The sequence below is a fragment of the Curcuma longa genome, chromosome 2 (genome assembly GCF_044706935.1).
Source record: "Curcuma longa cultivar G26 ecotype Majalengka, Jawa Barat chromosome 2, ITB_CL_G26_1.1, whole genome shotgun sequence".
Classification (NCBI taxonomy): Eukaryota; Viridiplantae; Streptophyta; class Magnoliopsida; order Zingiberales; family Zingiberaceae; genus Curcuma; species Curcuma longa.
In genome coordinates this window covers 2,554,551-2,565,357 of record NC_133862.1, presented here as the reverse complement: position 1 = coordinate 2,565,357, position 10,807 = coordinate 2,554,551, and positions in this window count along the sequence as shown.

Genomic DNA, 10,807 nt, shown 5'->3' with positions numbered 1-10,807 from the left:
GCTCGGCAGCAAAGAGGTTGGGAGCTCAGCGAGGCTTCGGAGCTTGGAAGTAAAGAGGTCAGGAGCTCTGCAGGAAAGAGGTCAGGAGCTCGGCGTCCAGCCTGTCGTAAGGCTAATTTATCGAGCATGGAGCTCGGAAGTCCATTGAGCGCGGAGCTCGGAAGATCATCGAGCGCGAAGCCCGGAAGTCATCGAGCGCGGAGCTCGGCGTCCAGCCTGTCGTAAGGCTAATTTATCGAGCATGGAGCTCGGAAGCCCATTGAGCACATAGCTCGGAAGATCCTCGAGCCAATTTCCACAGCGGTTTGAGGGCACTGATCCTTCCGATCGGTACGCCAACAGCAACACCGTCTTCTTCGATACCGTCTTGAGCTTGGTGAGGTGATCAAGAGGCATGCTGCAGGGGCGGTCATGGTGCTGCTGCTTGTCGCCGGCTTTGGTGGCTTGCATGGCAGTGAGGACGTTGGAGTTCTTGTGGTTGAATATTGATGCGGGAGGATTGAGGAAGAGAAGCATGTAACGGCTGAATTAGATATCAGGGTCTTGCTTTAAAAGTTCCCCTAGTATTAATTGAAGGAGGAGTATTAGAAAGAAAATATCAATCGGATATGTGCATGATCGGATAAAAAGGTTATCCAACTTATTTAAAGGATAAGAGTAATTATTCTAATATGAATAGAAATAAATCAGGGTCTTGCTTTAAAAGTTCCCCTAGCATTAATTGAAGGAGGAATATTAGAAAGAAAATATCAATTGGATATGTGCAGGATCGGATAAAAAGGTTATCCAACCTATTTAAAGGATAAAATTAATTAGTCTAATATGAATAGAAATAAACGGGATTCCTGAATACTTAGCTTTTGACCGAGGCATCTTTTTGCTGTTGCCGAGAAAATTGAGAGGAGAAAATTTGGATCATCGTAGCTTTTCTTTCCGATGGAGCAGTGATTATTACTGGTTCTTCCGGTGTAATCACCCAGCGTTTCAGCTCAGTTTTCCCACAGACGGCGCCAAAATGTTCCGGCCAATTCGCCGTGGATGATTTATACGCCAGATCAGAACTGTGCTCCCCGGAAAGAATCGCCAGGAGAGGGGGACCTGAAAATCACTAAGAAAAAGGAGGATTAGAATGGTGCCGGGGGGACCCCGGCAAGCCACTCCGACGCTCAAGTTAGAGCCGAAATAGAAGAAATATATGCGTGTATGAGATAAATAGAGAAATAAAAGAAAAGAGAGAGAGAGCCCTTTTTCCTTCATACCTGCAGGGTTTATATAATACCAGGGGGAGCGTTATTTGTGGAGATCGGCGCATGTGATTGGTTGTTGACATGGTAAGGATAATCTTTGAAGGTTTTCGAATATCAAAGGTTTAGATTTACTGATCTTCATCTAACGGTCCGGTGCATTAATATGCAGGTTTTTAGGGGGGGCCAAGTTTGGGGAATTGGTCGTTATCCTTATCCCTTTAATTTGGCTGGGTGGTAACGAGCCGGAACAATATCTAATTAAAATGAAATTCTAAGCACATAAAAAGATAAAAATCAATTTGATAAAGATAAAAAAACAAACTTAAACACTTTCCCATCAAACATCAAATGAGGGAGGTGATAGATATGTGATAGTCAAGATAATATCAAGTAAAGTGGCAATTGAACATAATAAATTGAAACGATAAGAGTAGGAATAGCATCGTAACAAGTTATGTGTCAAATGACACCAATAAAGTTAAGCCTCAACAATACAATCAAATTGAAGATGATTAAATCACTCAAATGGCCCCATTCACTTTATCTCATCTTAGCCTTCTAGGAGAGTGTCAAAATGACCACAAATGCCTTAATTTATGAAATCATAGAGCCAACTATTACATATGGTCTCTGAATGTAGATGGTGGAACGGCTTGAGGCTTCATTACATGAATGTGATCTAACTATGCTACTATTGTATGTCATTTTATTGCATTCTAATGAAAGACATCCTTAGGAGTGATGAGCCATGGATGCTTCATGTTCCTTGACGAAATCTTGTGCTTGGAGTTCAATCTTCACTATTTGCCTTGGAGAAACATTCATGCTTGCAATCTTGAGGAGACCAATAATGTTGTAGTTGTAAGCATATAAATTCACATCCCCTCTCTTATGGGTGGTAGTGCTTCATCATCGAGTTGTGAATGTATAGGCCAAAGCTTACATTCCTTTGTTGGATGAGGATGTACAGAAAAATCATATGTCCATTGTGCCTGATTGCTCGAATGGTCATAAACAAAATGTAATTTTTTAATGATGAATTAGCAGACAGACATATGTGAATGACAAAAGTTGATAGGAAGCGGATGAGTGATCCTTGGAGGAACATAATCAATCAAAAATTTACCAATGTCATTTAGGTTGGGTGCCGCATCACGATCAAGTTCTCACTAATAGATTGTGCTACTAAAAGTACTTGGTAATTTACAAATCATTTAAAATCTAATATAGATTGAGGAGAAATGATGATAGAAATATTCTAGGCGGTCGAAATTTTCTTAGTTATGAACTAGAATAGCATTGTTAAAATATTTTGCATCACAATTATAATTTATATCATGCTTGAATGCCACAAGGTTCTCGAAATTATAATAGTCAATGATTAACTTAAATGCGGGAAACTTGGATGTGAAAGGGGCAAATCAAAATATAGAGTATTGATCAAGTGGATGGAGTAATCATGAAATCCTTTGGCTAAGGCTCTTATAGATGATTGAGGAACTTTTGGATACATCTTAGATGACAGAGGAGGAATTGAAAGGTGATTGATAAAAGATGACTTAGAGCATCTAAGAGGTTAAAAATTATTAGTGAGGTGGACTTTAGATGAGGGATTTTGATGGTTATATAACTTATAACAAGATAAACTCTAAGATAATCAACAAAAGATAACTTAGAACATCCGAAGGACTAAATTTTTTTAACTATGGAATCCTAAAACACCCAATAAAGTTGTCCTTTGGTAATCACAAAATGCCTCTTGATAAGTGTCTAATCTCCAAGTGGCTAGGATGATCAAGTGGATTCAACTTATATCTTTAGCACATAATTCACCTATTGACTAAATTGAATAAACAAATGAAGCTCCTATTAGTTGAATCTTGACTTTAGAGGAGCTCACTAATTGAATCATGGTCACACTATTGATTATTACAAGCTACACGTGTCCATCTTCTATGGTGCCTAAGATTCATATCAATCTAAATGGTTGTGGGGTCTCCAAGGATAGATTGACCTTGGTCTACATCAATTTGAATTGATGTATGAAAAAAATTTCAATGTAATTCTTTTCATTATCTTCTAAAATTACATTTGAAATATTATAATGATTAACAACCAATTTTTATCTCCTTGTTATTGATTCCAAGATTACACTGATTCAATAATTTGATTGAATTATAAAACCATAATAAAAAAAACTACAAAAGGCATTTCAATAATTTAAACAATAATAATAGTAAGGAATAAAATCACAATAGATTTAAAAATATTGTGAGATTGTTGTCATTACAAATTACACATATCTACATGCCCAAGATCAATATCAATCATGATTAGATTGTCATGAATGGATTGACCTCCTGTTAGTCTATATCAGTTTGATGTACAAGATGTCATTGTCTTTTAAACTTAATATTTTTTCTAAAGGAAAAAAAATGGATAATAATTAATAATGAATTTTTTCATGTCTTTAATATTAATGCATCTTTTGTACGCCATCTTGTTAAATAAATTTTGAAAGCAAACCACCAAAAACATAATGATTAATGAGCATTTTCAGCTATTTATGCTAAATAGTAAATAACAAAGACAAGTCGAAAATGACAGATTCAGAGAACTTATCAATCAATAATATGCAAACCAAAACTTAATAAAAATAATAAATTATTTATAAATATTTATTAGTTATTTGAACTAATCTAGAATGCATGTATTTATTTAGAAAAAAGGAGATAAATATAAATTTTGAACCAATAGTTGGCTTGATTCAATTTTTGTCAAGTTTAAATCCTTTAAATTTTATTTTTGAAATACGATAGATTAGCAATGAAAATTTCTACTAAACCCATTTAATGATCAATTAGGGACGAAAAAAAGGATCACAAAAATTTCCATCACTAATGGATTTAGCAACATAAAATTTTTTCTATCGCTAATAATTTTTCATCGCTAAATTAGCGTCGAAAATTATATTTTCATTGCTAATTTTCCTATAATTTTGATAGCAACCTCGTATTTCCTAATTTAAACCCAATTAACATCAAAATTTCAATATAATGATACAATCCACAATGCATGAGCAAAATACAATCAACATTCACAATCGACGATATCACAAATAATACAATCACAAACTATATCCATGATACATTACAAACCATATCCACAATACATTAAAATCCACAACCGACGATACATTCAATATTCACAAACTCATCCACAATAATAACAAAGTTTTATTATTCAACAACAAATTAGCAACATTCAAAAACAAAACATATATTTAACAATAAAGTCATCACTCACAAGTAATAACAAGTACATGGTTCAAAAATAATAACAACAAGCATAGGAATAGTGCAAATCTATCACATCTCTATTGGGTTGCAAGGGTGCAAACATAGTCTCACATCTAAAGCACATAGAAAAGATCATGGGTTTAAAAGGATGGAAGATATCTCCATTGGTATGAGACCTTTTGGGGAGAGCCCAAGAACAAAGTCATGAGGGCTTAGGCCCAAAGTGGACAATATCATGCCATTGTGGAGATATTTTGATTCCATCGGTACTTACAAAATGGTATCAGAGCGAGACCGCTCTTCACCGAACTAACCACCGGATGAGCCATGATCCAGATCTAACCATGTGGTTTGAACCTTAAACAAAGGAAGTGGGTGCTCCCGTGTTTGAATCAAGAGGACCAGACACCAGGTGAGTAGTCCTAGTAGGTCGGGTGGACCGAGGGGCAAAAAGTCCTAGTTGCGACTAGGTGGGAAGCCCTAGTAGGTCGGGTGGATCGAGGGGCAAAAAGTTCTAGTTGCGGCTAGGTGGGAAGTCCTAGTAGGTCGAGTGGACCGAGGGGCAAAAAGTCCTGGTGGGTCGAGGATTCAGACATCAAAAATGATGTTGAGGGGGGCCTGTGGTCCTTTGTTTGAGGGGGAATTATTGGGTTGCAAGGGTGCAAACATAGTTCCACATCTAAAGCACATGGAAAAGATCATGGGTTTAAAAGGATGGAAGATATCTCCATTGGTATGAGGCCTTTTGGGGAGAGCCCAAGAACAAAGCCATGAGGGCTTAGGCCCAAAGTGAACAATATCATGACATTGTGGAGATATTTTGATTCCATCGGTACTTACAATCTCATCTTAGTAAAAAAAATATATTGATAAATGCCCACGTGAGACATATGAGATCATGGGTTATCTCATGATCCCACTAGTTATCACCCATTATCTCCACACTCTTGATTTCTCCCCTCCCTTAAAAATACTTGTGAGAAGTATTCTAGGAGCATGCATTGAGAATGCAGTGAGAAGAGACTAATTTTAGCGATCAATTTCAAATTCGATCACTAAATTTAGCGACCGTTTTAAAATTCGATCGCTAATTTTGAATTTGATCACTAAATTTAGCGACCGTTTTAGAATTTGATCGTTAAAATTAGCGATCGATTTCAAATTCGATCACTAATTTTAACGACCGAAATATTGTTCGATCGTTAAAATAGCGATCGAATTCGAGTTTGGTCGCTATTTTAGTGACCGAATTTGAAATTCGATCGTTAATTTTAGTGATCAAAATATTGTTCGATCGCTAAAATAGCGATCGAATTCGAGTTCGGTCGCTATTTTAGCGATCGAATTCGAGTTCGATCGCTATTTTAGCGATCGAATTTGAAATTCGGTCCTAATTTTAGCGACCGATCTCGAATTCGATCGCTAAATTTAGTGATCGAATTCGAGTTCGATCGCTAAATCGAATTACGATAAATTTTTAATGATTTTTTTATCGGTCATTAATGGAATTTAGCGATCAAAAATTCGATTGCTAATCGCGATTATTTTTGTAGTGCTTTCTCCTTTTTGGCTTTGCTTCTGTGCGTGAAAGCAAGTGCATGAGAAGAGGTTGTCAAAGCCCATTTCATCTTGTTTGTGAGAGAGCAAGAAAGAGAAGAGAGGGTGTGAGAATATTTCTTGAGAAGAAGAAAAATATTCTCTTCTTGTTGAGAACAAGAAGATTTTCGTCATATCATTGGCTAGAGGGTTGCGACGTTGTGAAGCCACGGTGATAGTTTGAGTTCTTATAACTATCATTCCGACTGTGAGTTGTTGGCGTTCGAAGTTCGCATTACAGAAATTTTCGGAGTCAAACGACAAGAGGTACACTTCTTTTAAAATTCCGCAAATAAATATATGTTCGTTTGATTCCAACATTGGTATTAGAGCAAGGTTGGTTTTATCATCGTTAATCTTATGATCAATGAGTAAAATAGTGCTCGGACGCATTCTTGAACGTGCTCGCCGCGATGCTCGGCTGGCCGACGGTTCTCGACAGAGAATGCATCATCACTTACTCCTCTTAGGAGAGTTTACCTCTGCTAACCATCCAGTTCTCTAGACTTAGTTGGACTTTTGCTTAGCATTCGATCCTCGACCCTCAGGACTTTCCTTCGATGTCTAGTCCTTGCTGACCTATCGCTCCACTAGACATTTGGTCCACGATTTGCTTAGATTTTCTACCTGGTGCTTTGATCTTCTAAGTCTTCCTGCCTAGTCTTCCTGATTAGGACTTTCTTGCCCAGTCCTGCAGACTAGGACTTCCTTGTCTAGCCTAAACTAGAACTTTCCTATTCTACTTGAACGCTATTTTAGCTCGTTAGTAAACTTCACAAGTTTAACTTGAACCCTTTCCATGATCAAAATCACGGTTTGATTATCTGGTGCTCCCTGCACCAACAGTTTCTATGCAGGAGAGTCAGAAGGATGACACATTATATTTCTTTTGTGTACATGCTCATGATGTCACCTTATGTGGCTTGCTATTGCAATCTACTATTTAACGGGAAGTAATACATAACTTCCCATGGTAAATTCTTCTTCCTTTTCCCTAATATGTGGCTATGCTGCTTATAACAAGGGTGATTACACATTCTACATTCAATAAATTCACCATCCTTATTCCAAAAGATCATGCAATTATTTATATAATCAATTTTTTCCACAGGCAAACCTAAACCCCTAATGAATTTCTTTATACTGTAGAAGTTATCAATTATTATGTTATCAACAGGGAGAAACTCTAACATCAATTGACAAATATCATCGTAATATTGTTCTGAGAAATGATGTTATCTCTTGATGTTCAATAGCCTTACAATAGCTGATAGTTGGGAATGACCAAAAGAAATGTCTTCCCACACTTCTTTTTCACTAACCTTTAATATGTCATATAGTTTTTGGACTTTAGGTGTTGGTATCTCTATATCTATATTCGAAGGATCAAATACATTCATCGCGTCATGAACCATTGATTGCATTGCATTGTTATAAGATGATGATTCCTCTTGAGCAATATGGTCAAATGACGAAACACCAGAATGTTTAATTGGCTCAAACACATAAGACTTTCTATGACAAAATTAGTTGTAATAATTTGGAATAAATCTATTTTTACCTAGATGTACTTTCACAGTATATTCATCACAGAAAGTTATATTTCTACATTTGCAATGACTACACCGACAACGTAACTTGTCATCATGCATATAGTTTGGATGACACTAGCTTAGCGAAGTTTCACAAACTTTTCAACTCCATCAAAATATTCATTAGTGATAAATTCATTTTCTTACATCTAAGCTTTATTCATATACATTGTAATCTAAAGACAATTAAATTTATAATATTATTAAAAGTGTAAAAATAAACAGAAATTATAGATGATTGTTTCAAAATACATACAATCATGTATTACTAATGATAAACAAACATTCATCATATACTTAAAGTCAGTGTACAAAGTCAAAGATTGTCTTCAAATAGTAAGTTAAGTATCAAAACAGAGGGATGCACAAATAACAAACAATATGTTTGGTATTTTTTGCAACATTATTAAATGACCGCATCTAAGCTCGTGACTAGGGCTAAGCTCGTGGCCAAGGCTGAGCTCGTGGCCAAGGCTAAGCTTGCGGCTACAGCTGAGTTCATGGCCACAACTAAGCTTGCAGCCAAGGCTAAGGTCATGGCTAGTTGAGTTCGTAATCGGGCGAGCATGGCTAGGGCTAGGCTGAGGTCGCGGTCCGTTGAGACCTCGCTTCAGGCCCAAGGTTGGGCTCGTGGCCAGGGATGAGGTCGAGCTTCTATTCGTCGCCAGCCAAACTATCGACCAAGGCTCAAGTTAGGCCTCAACTCACGGTCGGCCAAGCTCGTGGCCTTCTGAGCTCGCCCTGGCTGAGGCTGCGTAGGAGATAGGATCAGGGTCGACGCCCAAGAGGGTGGGAGAGGAGAGGAGAGGAGCGTACCAACTAGAAGCGTGCTGAAGATCGGAGAGGAGAGGAGGTATATGACAGAGATCAGAGAGGACAGGAACACAGGAGATTGTAGAGAAGGGGAACACCCGAGATCGGAGAGGAGAGGTCGAGAGATTGGCCGAGGAAAAAACTCAAAAATCCTAAAATTGCTAAAAATGATGAAATTAAACTTATATGGCTAAAATAGCGACATAATTTAATTTCGTCACTAAAATCCTAAATTAGCAACAGATTTAAATTTTCATCATTAAAATAACGATGAAAATTTAAATTTATCATTAATTCAGTCGCTATTTGGTGTTATTCTTGTAGTGGTTATATCAAAAAAATAATAAGTTAAATTTTTAGATTTTAAATTGTTGGATAAACTTTTAAAAAATTTATTGTTTGAATTATATTTTGTTAAAGAAATTCATTGAATTATGGATAGGTTAAATTAATGAAATTGAAATTTTATTATGATTTGATTAATTTTATTTGAAAAAGAGTTGATGAAAAACATATCATTTTTTAAAATTTTATGTTATTTAATTTTTAATTTAAATCGAACACCCCTATATATAATATAAAATTCATATAATAAAATAAATAAAAGTATATTATATTTTATTTTATAATAATTGATCGTTGACCAAACTTGAGTTGGATTCAATATTTGATCAATATATTTGATGTGAGAGTGAAAAATAAAATAGGTCGAGGTTGACAAGATGCATGATAGTGGAGAAGTTCAAGTGAGTCATGGTTGATCAGATACTTAACAATTGAAAGTCTAATAGAGACTTGACAAACATGAAATCCAACTAGAGCACGATTGACCGGACATTTAACAGTTGAAAGTCTATCAAGAAGTTGATAGGGACGAAGTCTAAGTGGATCATAGTTGATTGGACACTTGACGGTTCAAAATCGAACAATAAATTGACATGAGACATGAATGTTGAAGATCGGAGATGGCTAGAGAGGGGGGGGGGGGGAGTGAATAGCCTCCTTTCGAAAATCGATTTTCTCCTACAAAAATGTTAGTGCGCAGCGGAAAATATAGCTAACAAAATGAAATCAATACAAACACAAGATATACGAGGTTCGGGGATAACTTGCCCCTACTCCTCGGCGTGTCCGTAAGGTGGACGATCCCTTGATCTTCGGTAGATCAAACCCCGGATGAATCCGGCTAAATGAATCTCCTTCTCGGTGGAGTGACCTCTCCACAACCAATCTCACAGATAGATGTTTAAGCACAGAGATTATAGAAGGAAACTACAAGATTGAGGCAAACAAATAAAACTTTACAGCACAGCCTCAATCAATGGATCAAAACCTCAAGCAAAGCTTCCCGAGAGCAAGGCACCACTCCTTGCACCACCTCAGGCAGAAAGCTTCAAGGAAGAGCACTGATCGTGAGCAAGCAGAGAACACCACAAGCACAAGCACACACAGCTATTCGTTAGGGTTCCGAGTTGTTCTTCTCTTCTCCTTCATCTCTTCCTTTTAGCCTCCTTGTTCAACGGTCTCTGAGTCCACTGCACTGAGCCATGCTGAGCCATCTGAGCTTACCAGCTCCACGCTCCTCTCAGCACACTCACTGATCATCCTGATCATCCTCCTGTGCAGCTCAGAGCTCCGCCATTGTCTTTTACCTGAAAACCAAAGCTCGACAAACTGTGAAGATAGAAAGCCATCCCTTGACTCTTCCTGTTCTTCATCCAAATTCAAACTCCATCTGCAAACTCAGAGACGGATTAGCACAGCAATATCAGAGAAATCAGAAATCAGAAATCAGAGCAGAAACCTGAACACGATCAGAAATACCTTAATCGATCAAACAATCGATTAAACGTCGTAATTCTCTCCTCTGTAAAGCGTGTAATCGATCAAGCCAGTCGATTACCCAAGCCCTTAATCGATCACCTGATCGATTAAGGCATGGTAATCGATCAGGTGATCGATTACCAGATCGCTAACCCGGTTTCTCATTAAACTTGTAATCGATCACCTGATCGATTACAGTTCACCATAATCGATTGCCCAATCGATTATGGTGTGTTCTGTGGGTTTTGCGAATTCTTACAGAATGCTCTGTAATCGATCATCAGATCGATTAACAAACTAACTCTGGTCTCACAGAATGCTCTGTAATCTTCACAGAATGCTCTGTAATCGATCACCAGATCGATTAACCAACTTACCCTTGGTTAATCGATTCACTGATCGATTAAACCAAGCTAAACATTAAACCCTAAATCAA